At 40.2% G+C, this 21446-nt stretch overlaps 1 long non-coding RNA gene across 1 annotated transcript; it reads left to right on the top strand.

Annotated features, from left to right (window-relative positions):
• Positions 1-398: 398 nt before the first annotated feature.
• On the top strand, positions 399-21136 carry LOC116572348. The gene is made up of 3 exons (XR_004278246.1): positions 399-441; positions 4127-4321; positions 20899-21136. It is a non-coding gene; the product is annotated as an uncharacterized LOC116572348 (long non-coding RNA).
• The last annotated feature ends 310 nt before the right edge of the window (positions 21137-21446 follow it).

The following is a 21446-nucleotide window of genomic DNA, read 5'->3' as shown; positions in this document are numbered from 1 at the left end:
GACTATAAATTTCTTTCTAAAGTCTTTATACCTTTTGGTATAGGCAGGAGCACAAAAAATGTCAATATTTTTGAATAGATTGCCCAAATGACCCCAATACATTTGGAGGCATACCTTGTTCATCTCTGTTACTTATTTCTTAATGTCCTTTCTCAATTTAATATGGCATTATCTCTTAGGTAAGAATATGAATGGGCAGGTGACCAAAGACCAGAAATCATCTTTATAATGTGCAACATATAATGGGCCCCTAGGACAAAAAAAAAAAAAATCCAGAATGAATAAGGTTAATTTTCCCACCATTATGACCAAACAGTGGCTTGGACTTCTTACTAAGTTGAATTTGGGGGGGGGGTGCGGGGAGTGGAATGTACTATTTCTGTATTTCTCAGTTTGTGGACTAAGATTACACCACTTACCTAAGTATCTCTCAAAATCTCTGTAAGTGGCAAACTGTAATGCTGCTCTTGACAGTAGAGTACCCCTATTTCAATGTGCCTGGGTCTTTAATTACCTCCAGCCCAAACTCCCATGTAAAAAAGTTCCATGGCTTTTCTTTTTCCTCTTATTGCTTAAATATGAAATAATGTGAGAGTTGCAACCCCATCTGAGATGAGAAAATAATAAAATGGTAGAGTAACTGATCATTTCTCATTCAACCTAGCTGTTGAACAAAACTATTTAGAACAACCCAGTGCTGGGAACTTAGAAGAGATCTATATAGGCTCAGTCAGGAGGTTAGTTTGGTTAAGGAAGAGCTGAGCTGGGCATAGGTTCCACCACTCAAGATGAGGGGAGGAGGATGCAGGACCATGGTCCAAGCCTACCTTGGGACATGTTGGTCCTAGGGTAACCTGCTGCTGCTTCTCCTCTCCATCATCTACTGCCACTGATACATTTCCACATCTAAAAGCCAGTTCGTGGGGCACCTGGGTGGCTCAGTGGGTTAAGCCTCTGCCTTCAGCTCAGGTCATGATCCCGGGGTCCTGGGATCGAGCCCCACGTTGGGCTCTGCTCAGCAGGGAACCTGCTTCCCTTCCTCTCTCTCTGCCTGCCTCCCTGCCTACTTGTGATCTCTCTTTGTCAAATAAATAAAAATCTCTAAAAAATAAAAAAAAAAAATCAACAATCAACAAAAAGTCTATGCTGATATGAAGCTGCAAAATCAGCAGTTTGCTCTTTCATCCACCTTCCATTTCTATAACTCTCTACGCCCCTGTATTCTATACGTTTCTTTAGAGTATGAATAAATTATGAAACATGTCTCAGGCTCTCAACATGTGTTCAAACTTTTGATAGGTAGTAATGGGATACAGGTAAGAATGGGGCATTCCCTTTATCACAGGGAAATGGAGAGCTTTAGGCTACTTGACAGTATTCCTGGTGCCTATTTTGAAGACAAACAGAAAGGGGGTGCTACCTGGAATGAGGGAGCAGAAGTTACAGGCAACTGAAGGGAACAGCACTGATCTAGGGTGTTCTAGGTCCTGGTCATAAGAGGAGGAACATTTACCTATGGCAGTGGAGTTAGCATCACTGGGGGAAAAACAAGGAAACAAGGACTTTAAGTGCAACACATCAAGGATAAAGGGTGAGACAAGGTGATGTTAGAAAGGAGACAATGGGCAATGGGGGCTGAGGCTGAGATGATCAAAGGCAGTCTGGAATGTGGCACAAAAAAATGGGTCAAGACCAATGGTTCAGAATTAAGGCTGTGAACAGCAAGAGAGCATTGGAGTTCACCTTTTATGAAGTGCCTGGTGTGTGGCCCTGGTATTAGGGTGAAGATGTGCAGAAACCATGCAGGTCTGTAGCAAACACATAATGTGTACTTAAGGAAGAGACCTTATTATAGGGCAAACGCTCATTATAAATAGAAAGCACATTATTGTATTTTTTCTAAATAATTTACCAATAGATTCATCTATGTGTCCCATGCAGAAAAACATTCTGATGATAATTTAAAAATTCAAGAACCTTGATTAATTTGCATGTTTTGTCTGTAGTAATTCTCCCATTCAGGTTTACCTGCCAATCAAAAATCAAATTCCTGGGACTGGTCCCAAACTGCTTCAGACCTCTCCACACTGCAGGGTGTTTTCTCACTCTGTTTTTACACTTCATACCAATTCCCACGTGCTCTAACCTTTCTAATTTAGGATGTCAATTGATTAGAAACCTTAGCTTCTTCCCAGTCTATACCTGGTTTTACTCCCTGAATGGCTCTGCATTGAAAGCCTGGTAAATCAACTCATCTAAAGAAATATGGTAGCTATAGAAAGCCCTAGAAAGAGAGCCTTGTTGAGCACTGCCCAGGCACCTAGGTCATACCCTTATTGATTCCAGCATTCTTCAAAATGCTGGGTCCTGTCTCAATAACCTCCTTCCCATAGCATCACTGAATCCCCTCCCATAGTTTTGATACTCCTTGTTAGATGAAAAGGTTCTCTTTCTTCCCATCAATATGAGAAAATAAATTAAGTTATTACATCAAAAGCATTTTCCACAATTGAAAATCAAATTACAAGGCTATCCTCATTAACGATTCCTCAAATCACAAAGAGCTACAAGCGATTCTTTTTGCAGGTGGGGCTACAAAGAGTATATGACCAGCACAGCAGCCGACGGTCTTCAGTGCACTAAACTGAATTGGCCTTATAAAATTACTTTTTCAACACTTTTCTTAGGGAGGAAGATAATATGTACGCGTGAAAAGTTAAATAATAATACAAGGAAACAGTATGAGCAATGTAAGTTGTATATGATTAATTAGCCAGCAAGCCCTATAAGCAGTGAGTCTTATAGTTTAGAGGAGAGATTAATCAGAACAGGGGTGAACTGGAGAGGCTCATTAGTACAGTACTACATGGTTAGATCTTGAACGATGGTGAGAATTGTTATAGGTGGAAAGGCAGAAGGGAAGCATTCTGGGAAAGAAGAGCTGGAGACATTCATAGAGAAAAAAAAAATAACCTGTTTAGAGGCTGCAGAGTCACTTGTAAAAGAAGCTACAAGGGGCTCAGGGGTGCCAGGCTGGTTCAGTTGGTAGAACGTGTGACTCCTGATCCTGGGGCTTTGAGTTTGAGGTACAAGTTGGGCATAGAGATTACTTTAAAAAACACACACGTCAAACAAACAAAAAAGGAGTGCCTGGCTGGCTCAGTTGGTAGAACATGTGACTCTTGACCTCAGGGTCATAAGTTCAAGCCCCACAGTGGGTGCGGAACCTACTTCAAAAAAGAGAGAAGAAGAAGCTGTCAGAAATGCAGCCTCAAATCTGTCCTCTTCTTTCATAAGGACAACTTGACAGGAGTATCTTCATAAATGTTGAGGGCTCTCCTCTGTGGATGAATACTACAACCTGGACATCAAATATTTCTAATTAGGGCCATCTCACCAAAGTGGTGTGGCGAACAGCACCTCCTACCATTCCTGGATGACTTTGCTTTTCTTCAAAGACCTGCTCCAATCTATTCCCTTTCCAAGCAACTATGGTAGTCTTATTCCTTCAAAGGATCCTTGTTTCAGTGGAAAATTAACTTAATCTTGGTGGCAACTAATAATAGCAAAAGGCTGGGTCTTTCCACGCTCTAAAAGATTCACAGGTTTTCTATAAAAATGCTAAAACACTGACAGTTTTTAAAGGAGACTCTAAAGCAAACATACCTCATAAGAAATATTTTGCAAGAACTCAATTATATGCCATTATACGATAAGGAAAGAAAATACTTATTCTTTCATTTAGGTAATATGCCAAAAGCAAAGGTAGGTATACAAAAATAAGGAAATGTGATGAATCCACCTAAGAACAAGATATCCTAAATCATGGGCAGAAATTTTACTGAATAATAAAATAAGACTAATGAAATAGTGCCCTGATCAGTGAAAGGCAGACTGAGATTTACTTACTGGGGTGGCGAGAAGAGGTATGTAGCTTTTCAAAGGCAAATAAAGGTAAGATTCTATCCCTGGGAATTCCATCATGTATAGATAAGAATTTTCAAGGAATAAAAATTCAAATATACCAATAGGCAGCTTAGGATATAAAAAGAATACCATGCAGGTTATAAATATTGAAAAATGATACTTCACCAAAAACATAAAAACACTCTTCTGTCCTCCATAGGCAAACAAGTTCTGCAAGCAATTTTTCAGCAGTGGCCTATAAACTTCATGAGTTTGGACTGACTAGAAACACTGCCATCAGGATGCAGACAGTTACGAAAACGATGTAGAAGGTGAAGACAGCACAGTCATTGCACTGAAGGGCTTTCTATCTATTTGGGGAGAAGACAACCACTGCCAAATGTCAAAGAGGGAAGTAAGTCTTTGAAAAAATAGCCCCAGTTCTCTCTATGTTCTTGCCCTCTGATTTTCTGCTGGTACTTCCCACTAAGTAAATTCACTCAGAAGGGAGCAAGACAAAGAAAGCCATAAAAGTCAGTCTCTTGGGCCAAAAACAAGAGAGAGAAGTACTGAAAATGAATCTGGAAGGTAAAATAGGGCTGGGATACTGCAGGAGTAGGAGACCAAAGCAACCCACCTCTTAGCAACTCATATATTTGGGAAATAGTATCCTGTGACAATAAGATGCTGTCCTACAGGCTGTGAACCTGACCTTAAATAGGCAACCAATACATAATATCATTGACCCCAGGAGCCAGATGACTCAAGAACTTGCTTACAATTCCAGTAACTTTGGACTCAGTGAGCTTGGTAGATTATCTTATCATCTGCAATATTATTTTTCCTGCCTTGGGCAAGGATGATGCCTTTTTGCCCTATTTATAGCATGCTTGTTCATGAGACTTACTCTGGCCACTTAAAAGTGACTAGAACAGGTTTCAAATTAAGCTATGGGAGGCACAAAGAAGAAATCAAAAAGCAAGAGGAGGAAAAAGTTCTTCCCTCTTCCTTCTGTTTCAAATCACATCTCTAACAGAGGCTGCCTCTATCCCTGACTGCAGTCCCTTCTGGGCAGTGGCAGTGTTTCTAGTTAGTCCAAACTCATGAAGTTTATAGGCCACCACTCATCCTCTGTGGTGGCAGCTCTCATTGAATTCCCATAACACTATTTCCTCTCCCTGGTTCTCCAAGTCTAGAAATGAAATCAGCCTCTAATAATGGCTAGCCCCTGCATGCTTCAACATGGCCTTGTTGGTCCCCTTAACCTTGGCTATACTTCTTCTGTAAGCACCCCCTTTATTCCATTCTTTTTCTTTGAGTTCAATTTGGTTGATTTCTCCTACCCTTGACTCTCTCTGTTTGCACAGCACCTCATATATAACATTATACTTCTATAGTAGACCCACATAATATCATTTATGTGACTTATTAAAGATACTCTATCACGCCTGACACTGAAGAACACACACAGGGGTGTTTTTGCATGGAGGTAAATACTGAACCTAGTAAGTTGGGTTGAAATCCTCTTAATTTTCTTCAACAGCAATTTTCTGAGTTTGATTATTTCTGTAATTCTGTTCATATTCTCAAAATTGTCTGTGGGAAGACAAGCTTTTTTTTTTTTTTTTTAATTACAATTTAGTGTTCTTTGGGTAAAGACTACCTGGCAGCTGGACGACATTTGAGGTATTATTTTAATTTCTGATTCCTGACCCTTCATTATATCATCCTCCTATTAAAACCCAGTCAAAATCAGAAGCATAGTTCAAATTTAAGATATAACTTGTTAACTCAGGTATTTTAATCAATTAGCCAGGAATTCAATGAGTTATTTGTGTCAATTACATTCTGAGGATTTTCTTGGTGATGGATGGTAAAAAGAGGAAGAAAGGTTTCTACTGAAGGGTTACTAACAATCAAGTTGGACAAGACCAATACACGTGAAACAATTAGTTAATAGTATAGGATGGTATATGAAAGCATTCCTAATGGGGCGATACAGACTTTAAGAGCTTTGGGAGCTCAGAGAAGAGGGAAATCAATAAAGCATAGAGTATTCCAGGAAGGCTTTAGCTTGAGGGAGCAAGCAGTTTATATTGTGGAGTAGAAGGTTTTAAGGCTGTGTTTATCCTGAGGCATTGGCAGTGTCTCTCTAAATATATGCCACTCACAGGATGGAAGAGGCCATAACACACAACAGTGTCTACTAGCCGTCCATTTCCCATAATACACAATGTCGACACTGTTGGGGAATTTCCCAACTAGCATCCACGAGAGCCAATGTACCAAAATCATAGAAAAATTACTAGATAACAAATCTTCTTTGTGTCCTTCTATACACATAATAAGAACAAATGGTAGCAACCTTCCTTTGCAGGACTCTCCTTAAATGGTTCTAATACAAATCACATTACACTGAAATCCTGGCAGGGTATTTATTAGAACACCTCTAAAGTCTGCATAGAGTACTTAATAGGTAAAACAAGTGATAGGAATTAGCCAGTCATTCTACAACTGAACTCACCATGAATCTTTTTCTAGATTTAGGTAAAATTTCTGGAGACATTCTCTTTGCTACACAAAGAATACCATGCAGACTAGTATATATCTTGTCAACACTTGTAATTTCCAAAACAAATTTATCTGGTATTTAACAAATATTTATAATAACAATAGACATTAATTCAGATCAGAATTAAATAGCAAATGCTACAAAACTTGGATTAAATGGGATTTATTGAGTTTCCGCACAATAAAGTATTAAACTGAAATCCATTTTTCCTTTCAGTTCTTCTTTAGAAAATGAAAATATTAGAAAATACTGACCCACTTTACAATTTTACACACACATACACACACACACACACAAACACACACCCCTAATCTTTATTGAGCAACTACTCTAAGCACTCTGGTAGGCCTTATTTCTGCTTCAATCAAGCCAGCTGGGTGACTACAACTCTATCATTCTTTGAATTCTTTGAGGATGGTGTGATCATGGATTCATTGTGTGTATCATTGCCAACTTTTGTCATTGTCAACTTAAAGGTGGGTAATAAGACAGCATGAGGAATATGAAGGGAAATGTTCATGTGTGAGTGGTATTTTAGACAAGGGCAATTGAGATGATCATGTAGTGTCTTTGCCAGGTGAGAGGGGATCTATGAGCAGGACACCACTACAAGGTGGGGACACAAGAACATATCTGCTTTCATGGACAGGGATGCCCATGTCAGAGGCCATGCCTTGCCCTCCCAGAAAGGTAGCAAAAGGGCAGGCGAGAATTCTACCACGGAACCACCAATGTGAAAGGTAGCAAAAGGGATGGCTACTGCACTCACCAAAAAGAGGACATTGTGACAGCAGGCAGTGTAAGCATCAGTCAACATATATATTTGTTCTCTCAGGCATGTATGACATTTCTTTCCAAAATGCTGGTATAGATAATGGTCTAGATAAGTAGTGACCAAATCCTACAGCCAGAGATTGTACTTAACAAAACAAAATTTAAATCTTTAATGACATTTCTTTCTTTGTAATCTGTCCCTTTTTATCTTAAAATCTGAACTATTAGAAGAAACCTATTGGGGGTTTCTTTCCATGGTACCAGGAATAAATTACTGTTGATTTAAAGTTGCTGATGAGTGCTCCAGTGAAAAGAAAGGAAAACCTCAGGCTCTATAACACTATCTGTGGTCCTGTTGAGCAAAAGAAGGTCTTCTTCTGATCAAGGTCAAGAGAGATTAGCATAGAGAGTATACCTCCTTCCCTACCTCTCAAAAAACCCACCTGGCTAAGTCCTGTTTTACCTAGAGTGTTAAACCTTAAATCATAAAACCTTAGTTGATGGAATAACGCTCCCTAAGACAGATTTTTCCCTTGCCTGTTTCAATTGTTTTAAATTGTTCTACATCTGAGAAAAGACATTTTAATCAAATCTGGACAGAATTTGAGAGAAGATAAATGTATTCTGAAACATAGAAAGATGGACTTCCTTTGGATATTGTCATAAGATACATTAAAACTATAGCTATAAAGAGGCTGCTTATAACTGGTTACCTATACTTTAAGTTTTAGAGAAAGTGTTTTCTATCAGATTGGCCATGCATTTTTTTTAAGATTTTATTTATTTATTTGACACAGAGAGAGAGAGAGATCACAAGTAGGCAGAGAGGCAGGCACAGAGAGATGGGGGAGAAGCAGGCTCCCTGCTGAGCAGAGAGCCCGATGCAGGGCTCAACCCCAGTACCCTGAGACCATGACCTGAGCCAAAGGCAGAGGCTTAACCCACTGAGCCACCTAGGCATCCCATGGCCATGCATTTTTTATATATATGTAATGCACAAATATATATGTCTATATTATATATGGTATAATTTAGATGGCTGGTGGCTCAGTGGGTTAAGCCACTGCCTTCGGCTCAGGTCATGATCTCGGGGTCCTGGGATCAAGTCCCGCATCGGGCTCTCTGCTCAGCTGGGAGCCTGCTTCCCTCTCTCTCTCTCTCTGCCTGCCTCTCCATCTACTTGTGATTTCTCTCTGTCAAATAAATAAATAAAATCTTTAAAAAAATTATATATGTGTGTGTGTATATATATATATATATATATACACATATAAACAGATATATAGATATATCTCAGATACTTAAACACAAAATGTTAATATAGATCATTTATCTCATCTCTCATTTTGAAGATGAGCAACAAGAAAGTCCATAAATTTGACTTTTGTAGTCACCATATCTCTGAATTTGCAGTCACACACTCCGTGTGATATCCACATCGTTCTATGTTATTCTGAATTATGGCAACTTTTCCTTACCCATTTGGGGATTTTTATTAAATTCATATGTACAATCACATTGTTAGCTTTTTGGACCAAGTAAATATAACCACTTGACGCCTCTTTAGTCTTCCACAGTTTCTTTTGCTATCCCATAGCCTCTTAGCTACCAATGATTGCTCTAGACAATTTTCTGGTAGTAATGCTTAAGGAATGGACAGTGGCCATCTGAGACTATTTCCGTTTTTCCTTTAAACAAGCTTAGTGGACTATATGTCTTCTTCACATTAGTTTCCTGGTGAGGACATAGCTTTCCCAGTAAGGCTGTCATCACTCAGATCTTCTGGCAATCCTAATTGTTGAGTTACTCTGACAGCCACCTCAGAATCCACCCAAGAAAAATGAACACAACTGCTCTCCTCTACTTCTTCTCTTCCTTCTAACTGCTGTTGTTTTATAATCATACCTCAACTTTAATCAAGCCTCCTGCAGTATGATGTTTGGATCTAATTTTCATTATTTTGAATTTATTCCATAAATATCTCAAATTATCTTCCTGTATACGGAAGCAAATTTCAGTATTATAAAACCATTTCTCATTATAACTGAACAGATTAGTAATTTCAATTTTCAAAAATACCTTTCAATGCTTCTAAACTTAATTAATATTGTCAAATTCAGATATTTATTTCTTTGGTGCCAGTTTCTGGTTAAACATTATATGCTGGAACTTGCTGGTTTATAGAAAGGTACCAACATAATTTTTCTATAATATTCTTTGGACAGTAGGTAATTTAACTAGATTATTGTTTAGAAGGGAAAAAAAGTTTTATCAGCTTTGCCATTTTTCCTAAGTTATTTTTGCTGAGTTCCCTTGCTAAGAAATGAGAAATAGTCAGACCCAGGAGAGAAACTAAAAGCTTGTTTTTACTTGGTTCGGCTGAGCTAAATCTCCTTAGTGGACACTGAATGTGTACAGTTTTCTCTGTATTTCCATGCTTCTACAGTGTCAGGCCTCATTTGTTGGGACGGAAACACCAGACCATCAGCTCTTGTATTTCCTTAAGTTAGGATATCTGAGTAGGATCTTCTGAATATAGTATGTTGAATGGGAACAAATTTATTAAATCATTTTGAAAATACATATAGGAACTTTTAAAACTAGAATAGTAATGTGTTTACTCATGAGTCAGGAATCCAAGATCAACTCTGAAGAAAACAGATCGATGTAATTAGAAGATAGGTATTTAAAGTGAAGGAAATAGGGTAATCGTGAAAGATGTGGGGACAAGCATTCAAACCGAAAATCCTGGCCCAGCAAAGGGTCACCTCTGTGCAATGAGAGAATTCAAGACTAGAGAAATACCTGAGTTATTGTGATAAGAAACCTAGCTTGGTCAGGTGTCATGTTTGTTTTGGTGCCCTTTAGAAGCAATGACCTATCCAGCATCCTGCCGCCAGAAAGCAAGCCATCTCTACCATCATTACTGTGCATGCTTTTGGTGCTCATCTGAATCACCCCAAAGGAGTCAGAAGAGTTGGACTGAGAGAAAGACATCAAAAGATAACACCCCCTTGTCCATTTGTCTGTCTGTCTTTTAGACTCATGTTTACCAGGGCAGGAGACCTCAGCCAGAGGCTCAGCTGCTGCAGCGTGCTGTCCGAAAACATAAACACAGTGCGTCCAGCTGCCTGATGGGGAACTCTGCTAATTGGAGAAGTCTGCTCTGGTCCCCTGTCACCAGTTGGCAGACAGAACAGTCTGGGCTGAAGCTGATTTCCAAAGTCAGGCTTTCATTTCTCTCAGTGATAACAGGGTATGTGCAGAGAGAGGTAGCAAAGAAAGCAGAGGGCGGCTGCAGTTGAGGCGGGGACGATACTAATGCCCCAGTATCAAGGACATGCTGCATGTAGGGGCTTGACGGTTTCGTCCTTTCTCCAAAGTTTAATTAGTCACTAATTATAAACAACTCTCTTTTATTATGGATGCATTTGGCCAGTGCTGTGATTTTTTTTAAGAAGCATGTTCTCGTCTCAACCAAGTTCCAAATGCTAACGTATCAATGTCAGAAACTGCAGTCAAGCACAACCTGTCCCCAAATCCCAGCCCCTTGAAACACGATGGCTCATTAATAACTTAAAAAGGATGATGACACTGATACTATTTATAGGGCCCTGCCAGGCAGGTCTGCCAGCGTTAAAGAAATTAACATGGAGAAATTGTCAACTGGAAAACATTAGTGTTTATCAACAGATCAATCAAACTTCAACAACTGTAAACTGTGCTTTTAGCTAAGTGAAACGTATTGACAATGACAGCCACTTACCCACCTTGCTGGGGAGCCCTATATTCCCCTGTCGGCCCCAAACCAGGCAGACTGCCCCCTTGACACTGCAGACATGATCCCACTCCACAGCTGCCTTTTAGGGAAGAATCGGCCTGCCTCTCTCCCATATCCAGGGGCTAAACAGGAATGTCTGGGTGGTGGTCTCAGTTGTGTATTAATTAGTTTTGACTGCCAGTTTAGAAAGTCTCAAGCACACTAAATTAAATATCAAGGTTAGTGGCTCCGGGATCCAAACTCTAGATTTATGTACACTTGATGAAAGGAAGATGCTATGATTTAAGGAGTTTTTCTTGGTTCTCTCATCCTTTTAAAGCAATGCTTGACTCTCATTGTTGTATATTTAGAGATGGTTCTATTTTCATTTCTGGGCTACATCGGTGATGATGACATGGCTTCGGAACCTGAACAAAGCTGGAGAGCTCTGATAGGCTGCTGGTGATGTCATCCCTGTGCCTCTAATGCCCAGGAAAAGCACCAGGGACTGACTGTTTTCCTGACTTTTCTTTTCTCTCTTCTTTTTTTATTTTATTTTTTTTCATTTTTCTTTCTTCTTCTATTTTTTCCCCCCAAATACAAAATCCCACTTTCACACTAACAGTACGTTTGGACTTTCATATCCTAGCAACGTTATCACTAAAGGTAGCCGGTGACCGCTCCACACAGCCCGGCACTGCTGTGGCTTGATGCACAGTCTCAGCTCTCGCAGAGAGGATTTTGTGCTGCATCACACTGAATGTTGCTGCTCCGTAATTTCTTGTCATTATAGCAAACCCTTTCACGTGCTCCCTTTCTGCAACCCAGATGATCAACACCTGTCAAATTCGACTATTTGCACAAATCCTAAATACAGGAGCCTAACAGTGGCAGGAGGGCTTGAAAACCAGGGAGAAAGAAAATATGGCCAGGGTACGTAGTTTCAAAATGATGATAGCCCCAACTCATCCCCCAGGGTTCTTCTTGTGTTTCATAAAGCCTCACCAACTGGCACCTTTTGTTCTTTTTATGCATACATGCCTAAAACTGCAGGATACTGGAAATGGTGTTTTTACGGGCACTGGAGTGGGAAGGCCTGGGGGCACCTGGAGTGGGATAAAAGGACAGCTCTTGGTCCCTATTTAGAGGAGCTTATTTTTGTGTTCAATTTGCAACAAATGTCACATTCTTTTAAAACAAAACAGAACACCACCAATCCCGCAATGTTAGTTTTGACGTTGCAAGTCACCCTCTCTGAGCCCCACGGTCTCATCTATTAAGTGAGACAATAAAACACACCTGACTGGGAGTTTGTGCCCATTGAGGGCTCCACTGTATCTAGAGCACACAGCGCATCACAGGAGCAAAACTGGAATCTGTTCCTGCCGATTAGATTCCATGCTTTGTGCTACGAGCAAATAAAGATAACGAGGGATGGTAAAAAGTAAACAAACGGGACAAAAAGGGAGTTGAGAACCATGAAACACTGTCCATGGCAGGCAAAGGGATCAGGACACTCTCAGCTCGAGTGCCCACCTTTCCTTGTCCCATCATAGCTGGTTTTCACCCTGGAGAAAAAACTACACTGCTAGAAACCGAGGAGAGATGGAGGAATCCTAGAGTAACTTGACAAACCAAAATTTTAAAAAAAGAAAGAAAGAAAGAAAGATAGAAAGAGAGAGAGAAGAAAGAAAGAAATTAGATGTGTTTCTCTACCTGATGCAAAAGAGTCTGGAGAGCCTGAAGCCAAACCCTCCCTATAGCATTTCTGTGCAGGAAATTTAGCAGGTCCAGGAGGCTCTGAAAAAGGAAGCTAGTAGTTGTAAATGGATGTTTGCAAAACACTGTTTTGACTTCTGTAAAAATTACAAAGTAAATATATCAGTCATGGACCTTGGCCTCAAGACTTATGATCCAATTTTAATATCCTAACTTAAATTTATAAAAAGCAAATGAAAATAATTGTTCAAATGGCAAATGTGAGTTCAAGATAACAGAAGACATGTCAAAAGGCAGCATGTGATTAAGTGTGACTTGCACTGTACATATAAGTGTTTTATAGGAATTCGAAAGAGAAAGATTTTACCCCTTAAACAAAATGGCCAGAAAAGGTTGGATTAAAGCATATGAGCTACCCTCTGGGCTTCCAGATGTCGGCTTTGATGTGGATAAACATGGAGAAGCGGAAGAATGTTGTTCAAGAGGGCAGGGAATGTGTGAGTGACAGCAGACTAGAGTCACGACTGCCTTCAGGAAGTGGCAGAACACAATGTGTGTAAGAGTGTGGAGGAAAACATAATGGGAAGTGTGAAGGGTTCTGATTAGGCACAGTGGACCGTAGGCAGTAATTCTAGGACTGTGCGTTAACATGGAAAAATTCCGTGGATCTGAAGTGTTCCATACAAGTAGTATACGCACTGGTTCCTTGCTTTCTGCCCCTCACATATCTCTGACACTACATGTTGTTACCCACTTCCTCCCGGAGAGTAAGGTCTGGCCCAGATTCCCAAAACTCCACTAAATCCCATCTCAACACTTCAGCTTTCAATGTGTTCAATAATTGCACATTCCAGTATTCACAGATTGGCACAATTTTTTCTTTGGAATGAAACACGTTCTTGTTTCTGTTTGTTTCAGTGTCCCATATTGTTTTGATGTGGGGGAAAAAAAAGGTATTTTAAATTTGTGAAAAGGTTCACTCAATGTAGACTATTTAATGTGTGTGTATAGTGCTGAAATAATGCACATTTTTTGAATTGGCTTGATTAGGAACTTGAGCATCATAATTGTCTTCATTCTGTACTCTCTTGTGTTCATTTTCTAGTTAGAGGCTATTTAAGATCTATTCCTAACATAACTCATCTTTCCCCTTAGAGCTATGTACAGGGGCCAAGGTTTACAGGTTGCCACAGAAACTACAGTGCATCCCGGAGAACAATGGAAACACTGCTGACGAGAGTGGGATTGGGCAGACACAAAATACAACATCCTCCTCCCTCATTTTCCTTGTGAAATGGCCTAACTCGTTTTGAAGTGTTCACTGTTTTGGACCAAGTCTAGGCTTTATTCTTTGTTGCTTTTTATTTATTTATTTATTTTAAATTTATCCAGCTCTTACCATTTTTCTCTCTCCAGTTAAACCAGTGGAGCATTTATTTAAAAAATGTTCTGGCCACATAAGTGAGCAAGACACCATCCCACTAGGAGGCGGGTACTGCCCATACAGGCACTGTCTCAGTCTTGAGGGAGCAACCCCTATAATACATGTCCAGCCAAATAAATTCTGTTTGGAATGATTGTTCCAGTCACATTGGACACGTGGTTCTGAATCAATATCATTTCAGAATTAACTAATTATAATACTCGCACTGACACATTAAATGTTTCCAAGCAGGAATGTTCAAGCTCATTAGAGAAAAAGGGCTATGATCTTTGGGGCAGAGAAAATCTTCAAGTGACCTCTGCTTTCTGCATATCATAAGCACATAGTTCCCAGCCGGACAAAGAGAGACCAGTTTATATATTAAAGTGGCAACAAACCACAAAAGCTACTTTACTCTATAAATAAAGCTCTATGTGTGGCTTGGAGAGAAGGTTTTCTAGTTTATTAAGAAAATTTACTCTTTTGAAGTCTGCCTTCCAAAGTAACTTTTTCACTACCTATCCATCTCTTCCTTCTTTTTTAAAGCCCTTCCTTCATTTCTATATATCTATTGAGGGACTAATATGTAGCAGGCACTGTTAATGTTGAGTGTATATTCACTGGGTGAATAAAACAAGTATCTTCTCTGCTCTCTTGCATTGTGCTATGGGAGCACAACAGGGCACAGTGATCTAGAGATGCAGAGAGAGGAAACTTGTCATGTAGGGGGTCAGAGGGAGTCTGTGAAGAGTGGACATTGAGCTCACACATGTAGGCTCTCCTGGGAAGAGCAAAGGGAACAGGATGTGCAGAAACCCTGAATTAGAAAATAGTTGAGCAAGTGTGCCCAAAGGAAGTCCAAGGAAGTGGCTGAAACAGAGTGAAGGGGGGGCAGAAAGGCATGAGATGAAGTTGGAAAGGAAAGCAAGGGTCTCATGGCAAGGCATGGTAGAGAAAACAGAAATCAAAGTGAAAGGGGAAATGCTGAAGAATTTTAAGGATGTGGAGAATTTAGGGATGCAAAATGATCACACAACTATTTTAAAAGATTACTCTGATTGTTACACAATGAAGGCAATGCACAGGCTAAGAATGTTAATGGGGGAATAGTTAGGAAACATGTGATAGTCTGGGTGAGAGAGGACAGTGGTAGCTTGAAATTGGGTTAGAGCAGTGGGGATGCAGAGAAATATATGCATTGAAAATACACATGTACATGCACATTCCAGGACATGCAGATCAACAGAGCTGTGAATGAATGAGAGAGAAAGTATGAGAGGGAGAGAGAAGAATCAAACTGGGCAGATGGATAAATGATGGAAGCCTTTCTGGATAAGGGTTGGGAGGAAACTGCATTGGGAAAAAAAAAGTTGAGAATGCCACAGGGATCCTCTCAACTTCGAGATTCTCTGAGCCATCCAAGTGGCAACCTTGTGAGCAGGGGCTGTGCAAATCAGACATCAAAGAGAGGTGAGGGTGGATTGAAACATGGGAGTCACCAACACAGAGATGCTACAGGAAAGGAAAACTTCCTTCTCTTTCTGCCCTTCTAGGTTCTCCAGCTGGAGCCCTATAAACTGGACTGACCAAAGACAAATTAGTTGGAGAAGAGCAGACACATTTATTTAATATGGGTTTAATGATACAGAAACTTTCATAAGGAAATGAAGACCCAAAGAAATGGGTAAATCTGAGTACTGTTATAGTAGGTTTGATGAAGAGTGGAAGGTCATGGAAAATGTGCTAAGACGAAAGGGTAGGAGCTAAGGATAGGAAACTGGAGCAAAGTGAATGGCGGCTGCTTCAGCTTCCTCTCTGCATCCCTGCCATCTTCTGCTGTGAAGATGCTTCTTTACTCCAAGTATAGGAGTGTTCCTCTCACATGAGGGTCCTCTGACCTGCCTCAGGGAATATGATGAAGGTCAGAGAGTCCTTTTTACACCTGCTGGCTCTCGGATTCCTTCAGCTTAAAATAACCAGTAGGCTAAGGTGCCGTATTTTGGGATAGTGTGTCCTGAACCCCATCAATGCCATTTAATAGCATGGCAATGAACAAGATCCCCTAGGGAAAAAGTGTAGAACAGAAGGTCCTAGGACTGAGGGAATTCTAATATTTAGATGCTGGGTAAATAAGCAGAAATTGAAAGACGCTGAGGAAAAGTGGCCAGAGAAGTAGAAAGAAAATTAAGAATATGTACTATCATAAAAGCCAAAACATGTAATGTTTGAGAAGAAAAAAAACCATTCAGTTTGGAAGAATGTTCTGTATAGCAAGATAAGGTTAAAAAATTCCAGGGGGCAGAGGCCACTCTTGGTGTAGGGGTGCAGACATAAGCCAGCTGCTGTGACTCGAGGCCCACAGGCAGTATTTTGCCTTGGCATCTCCTAGTTTTAAAGTCAAACCTGGAAAATTTCCCCAAGCATATGTCATTCCTTTACATGTGGTTATATAATGTTCCAGAACTGTTCTGTTGGTTAACATGGTGACAAAGATTCAAACCGGTTGTTCAATTAAACTTTTCAGTTATTCCTACTTGGTAATTTCTTTGTGTGTCTAAATATATACTCAAACACAGACTGGGGCCAATGTATTCAACAAATAAGCAAACAGAAACCATTCAATGAAGGGGAACAAAACATCCTGTTTCTGAATGGAGAAGAAGGATTTGTATTTATTTACTTTATTTTTCTATTACTCACGTTTTTAAATTTTGTTGCTCAAATTCAGCAGATAATTGTTTAAGTCTCTACAAGAGTCACGCTGTGGAGTCTCAGCATGAAGTTGGCTATACCAAAATGTGCAAAATTTGAACTCCCAAGGAAATTTCATCTCTTCATGTCATCAGACTCAAAACACCCAAAAGACTGGAGATTTACCTTTGTCTGTTGGACCTCTCACTATGTCAGTGAATCGCCCTCTTCAACAAAATAGGCAGGATTCTCAACGTTGAAACGTCTATGGGCCATAGAAGTTTGGAACATTTGAAACATAAAAGCAATTAAATGTGCCCAACACACACGCAAACACACATACAACACATCATCCCCAAGATGAGCCATCCAACTTCTAATAAAAATTTCTGCCAACGAGCAAGCTATGAAAGCAATGCACATTGTCTGCATAAAAGCCTTCTTTTGACGAGAAAATGACTATTAATGAGAACATGTTCATTTCTGGCATCAGGCTTAAAGAGACACAGGTCATAAATCTCTTTGATCTTCTTGCTAAAGCTAGATTCAAGCAAAGACGCAAGTTCATCCATTTTTAAAAAAAAATGCTTTTGATTGAAATGATTCCATTTAGTTACAAGTAATTTATCATGTTATTCTTTCCCTTCCCAGGTTTACTTTATTTTCCATTTTCAACTCCATCATCACAGGTAAATCTTTGCGAAGGTTTCAGCTAGATGTTACTTTGGGGTTTCTTATTTGACGAGGGTCAGGCAAAACTTCCAAGAGAAATGTGTGTGCGGGGAGGTATAGTTTGCGGGGTGAGACAAACAACAATAGGAATTCATAAATTTTAAACAACAACAAAAAAATGTCTCTCGCAGCTCAGCCTGTAAACCTCCACGCCTTGCTTTAGATGTGCCAACACTGCCCTCTCTTGCTCATTCACAGCCTACGTTGAAACCCTGGTTTCCGTGCACAGCCTTACAGATCGCAGCACCCCTCTTTCGTCCCACTGCTCCCCGAAACTCATCCTCAAACACAGAATGCAGAGTTCTTACAAGGTTCTTCTCCAGTTGAATATGTTCACTTTTTGAAATAAATGTGCTGCCTTCCGTGTTCCTGTTCCCTGCCTCCCTGCACACCTGCTCATGTCTTAATACAAAGCACCTCAGAGGAGCAAGCCTCTCACTAGTGAAGTCCCTTTGGAGATGTAATGCAAGCAGTCCTGGCAGCAGCACAGGCATCTCCACTTCCTGTAAGCAGGCCTGATTCTATTTCCAATACCCTTTGAGAATGCACTTAGATACTTCCATGCTAGATGCAAGGGGGAATCAGGAGTCCCTTCCTGATCATCTCAACGAAATTTCCTCACTCTCTGGGTCTCTGAGCTCCCTCGGTGAGAAGGGTGAGAGCCAGAGGTTCACCGTGCAAAGTCAGAGCGGGAGTCCGCATGCCGTCCACTCTACAGAGAAGGCAAGAATCCAAACGCTCACGTCCATATCCTCTCCAGTTTTCAACAACAACAAAAATTTGAGAGAACGATTTTTCTCTCAGTCTCTGAAAAATTAAAGTAGGAGATATTAAAGCTCAAGTCACTGACTGATACACTCAGTGATCCTTCTTGCTGTCCTGCATAGAGTTTTGATTTTGGTCACAAGAATCAGAATCACGGGACAGAGAGAAGTGTTGAAAACAAAATGCTCATTTGAGTCATTTTACAGGTAGGATTTGGAACTCTCACAGTTACTCACTCTGGGCTGCGAGGTACACTGTAAGTGCTTCCGAGTTTGCAGGACACATGGGAGAGGGACTACAGCGAGACGAAGAAAAGCAGAGTCAAGCCTTCAACAGCTGCTGCTACCTACGCCAAATGGTGGTTTTATCTGGGCGGGAAAGGGGTGATGGAAAATCCCCCACCTACCCCATTCAAAAGAAACTTGTGTAAACAAGGACGTTAAATAGATCCCATCTGTCTTGCCCCTTCTGATTAGGAATTAGCAACTGTCCAAAACACTGGATAATGAAGGAACCTGATAACCTGACTGAGCTCAACTGGGGAAAAAAGATCTGAGATCTATGGGTAGTACGTACCACTGGAGTGGGAATAAGGAACGTCTGTCTCCATGAGATTGATCAGCCATAGTGGGTCTAGATTTGGTATTTCTTCCTTGGATGCAGACACATGACCTAGAATTATGTTTTGTTTATCACGTTTAGAGTAGATTGGCTCATCTGCATAGCAGGATGCAAAGGAGGACAGGACAGGACAGGACAGGACACTTCAGTGGGGAGGAGAAAGGGGCAAAACTAAACTCATATACCTGAAGAGAGAGAAACAGAACTTTGGGCTCCTCAACAGTCAAGAAACAGCAAGAAGGTAGACCAAGGTATCATTAAATGAGAAATGGCTGTAGAAAGGACTGAAGGGTGAGGCAGGTGTTCACCGGATTAGAATACAATGTTAAGAAGCAGGTTTTCAGTATTTCGGTTTCCATTTACTATCAGCTTGCTGTCTTTTTCTCTTGTTGTCATTCTCATATTTCAGTATCCAGTGGTTCTTGGCTTTCTTTCCTTTTCATATATCCCAATGTGCTCTTAGGGAAACCTCTCGCATTGGCCACCCAACTGAGATATTTTGCTACTGTCATTGTCAAAATATACCTGTTTCATCTCTAGGCATTTGGAAAAGGCAAGAGAGGTGAAAAACAAGTTTGTCAAATGCCTACTACATTTTTATACCCGACTCCGTAGTGTAGACTTTTAGAACCAGAAATGACCAACAATGTAGTTGAATAGACATTATCAGCTTTTGTTTGCTTGTTGTAATGGAACAAATATTGAACTTGAAGTCAGAAGGTGTATATTCAAATCCTGTGATTCTGCTGCATGTCATCTAGGTGACCTTGGCCAAGTCACTTAACCTTCCTGAGTCTAGTTTCCTGTTCTATAAAATGAGGATAATAATTCCTGCCTTGCCAACTTCACAATGTTGCTGTGAAGATCAAATGAGATACTGTATGTGAGAGTTCTTTGAAACACTACAAAACACTACACAGATGCAAGCTATTGTTACAAAGCTGAATCCCGGTGGGTTCCTGTATTTTTTGAGCCATACATGCGCATGCTGGGTCTGGTCTATCATTATTTCTAAATATGGCTGTCTATTGGCTTCTGAAGTTTCCACATGAAATATAGTCTGTGTATTTGCTTGAAGCCTCTGCTCTATGTCCTCAAATAATGGGCCATTAAGTGTTACATTCCAAACCAGCAGAACCAGCATTTCTGACCTTGTACCTGTGACCTGCAGAAGTACTATTGTATCTCAGCGATAAACGTACCTGAACTGCAAGGTGCTTAAAAGATATATTTAGTGCATAGGCATTTCATTTGTCACTGAGCAATTTTACAGTGTCTGATATAAGCTGGAGATTTTATGATCTATAATCAAAGGCTTTTGCAGACACCTCTCCTTAATTTGGATTTGTGGCAGTACTAAAAAATGGGACTTTCATCTTTGGATCCATTTCACTTACTTGGATAAAACAGCCATATATGCTTTTAAGTGCAAGTCACTTAAAATTTCAGACTGTCCTTAGTAACACAGGAACTCTTGACACAAACTTATGCTATTGACTTAAGGAAAAAAAACATTGTATTTTTGGCCCCTTTGATCACCCTGGAACCTTTCTTGCACCAGGCTGTTTCACTCCATTAGACCAATGTGCTACAGATCTAATGGTCAAGGGTGGAGGTGGGTATTTCTCCTGTTATAATTATATACAGAAGCTCTATGACTGAAAGATCCATAGCATAATGGAGATAGACTCTCAGAGTGTTAGAACTAGTCAAGAACTTCCAGAGCACCTCTTTAAAGAGTTCCATTTTACTTATATGAATTCTCAGTCTCAAACAGACTTAGAGGTATACCAAAAGGCACACTTCTATGATTGGTAAAATAAACACTGGAAACAGTATCCGGTTAAAGTATCCTTTCTACAGTATAAGAGACAACCTTTGTATTATAATATGAGTAACATGCCCATTTCTGCACATGTTTATAAATTCCTACAGATAATTTGAGCCATGAAATCTTGCTAGATGGCAGGTATCACCTTTTCCTGCCCTATTGGAAATGTCATGAAATAATGGAGAAGTATTCCTTCCTTCTGCAAACTACTGAAGAAGTTAGATCTACATAAGGGCTCTACCATACGTTTACCACCATTATGTGACGAGATTGCATGCATTTACAAACTGAGAAAAACCAAGTGACCTCAATCACAAGAGCCATTCTTCCTTTTCTTTCACACTTTACTCCTTTTTAAGCTAAAATATAAAACCTTGTGATGACATTAATTTTGTGTCCATCTCTCAGAGCTTTCCAAGACTCTGCTGCATGATCTACACCTCAGAAGAGGATAGAAATTCTCTTTCTACTTGGCCTCAGTAAAAAGATCCCCCCTTCCTTCCATCATTTCATGTCTAATGACTCTGGCCCTACTTTGTTGGTTGTAAATCTCATAGCTCACCACCTCTAGAGAAACCAAAGGTCAGCCATCAATAGTCATCACCCCTATCCCATCCACCCTCCAACAATGTGGGAGGGCACTACACAAGTG

Source organism: Mustela erminea, chromosome 13 (genome assembly GCF_009829155.1).
Source record: "Mustela erminea isolate mMusErm1 chromosome 13, mMusErm1.Pri, whole genome shotgun sequence".
NCBI lineage: Eukaryota > Metazoa > Chordata > Mammalia > Carnivora > Mustelidae > Mustela > Mustela erminea.
Note: the sequence above shows the minus strand (reverse complement) of the source record. Positions and strands in the feature narration are given on the sequence as shown.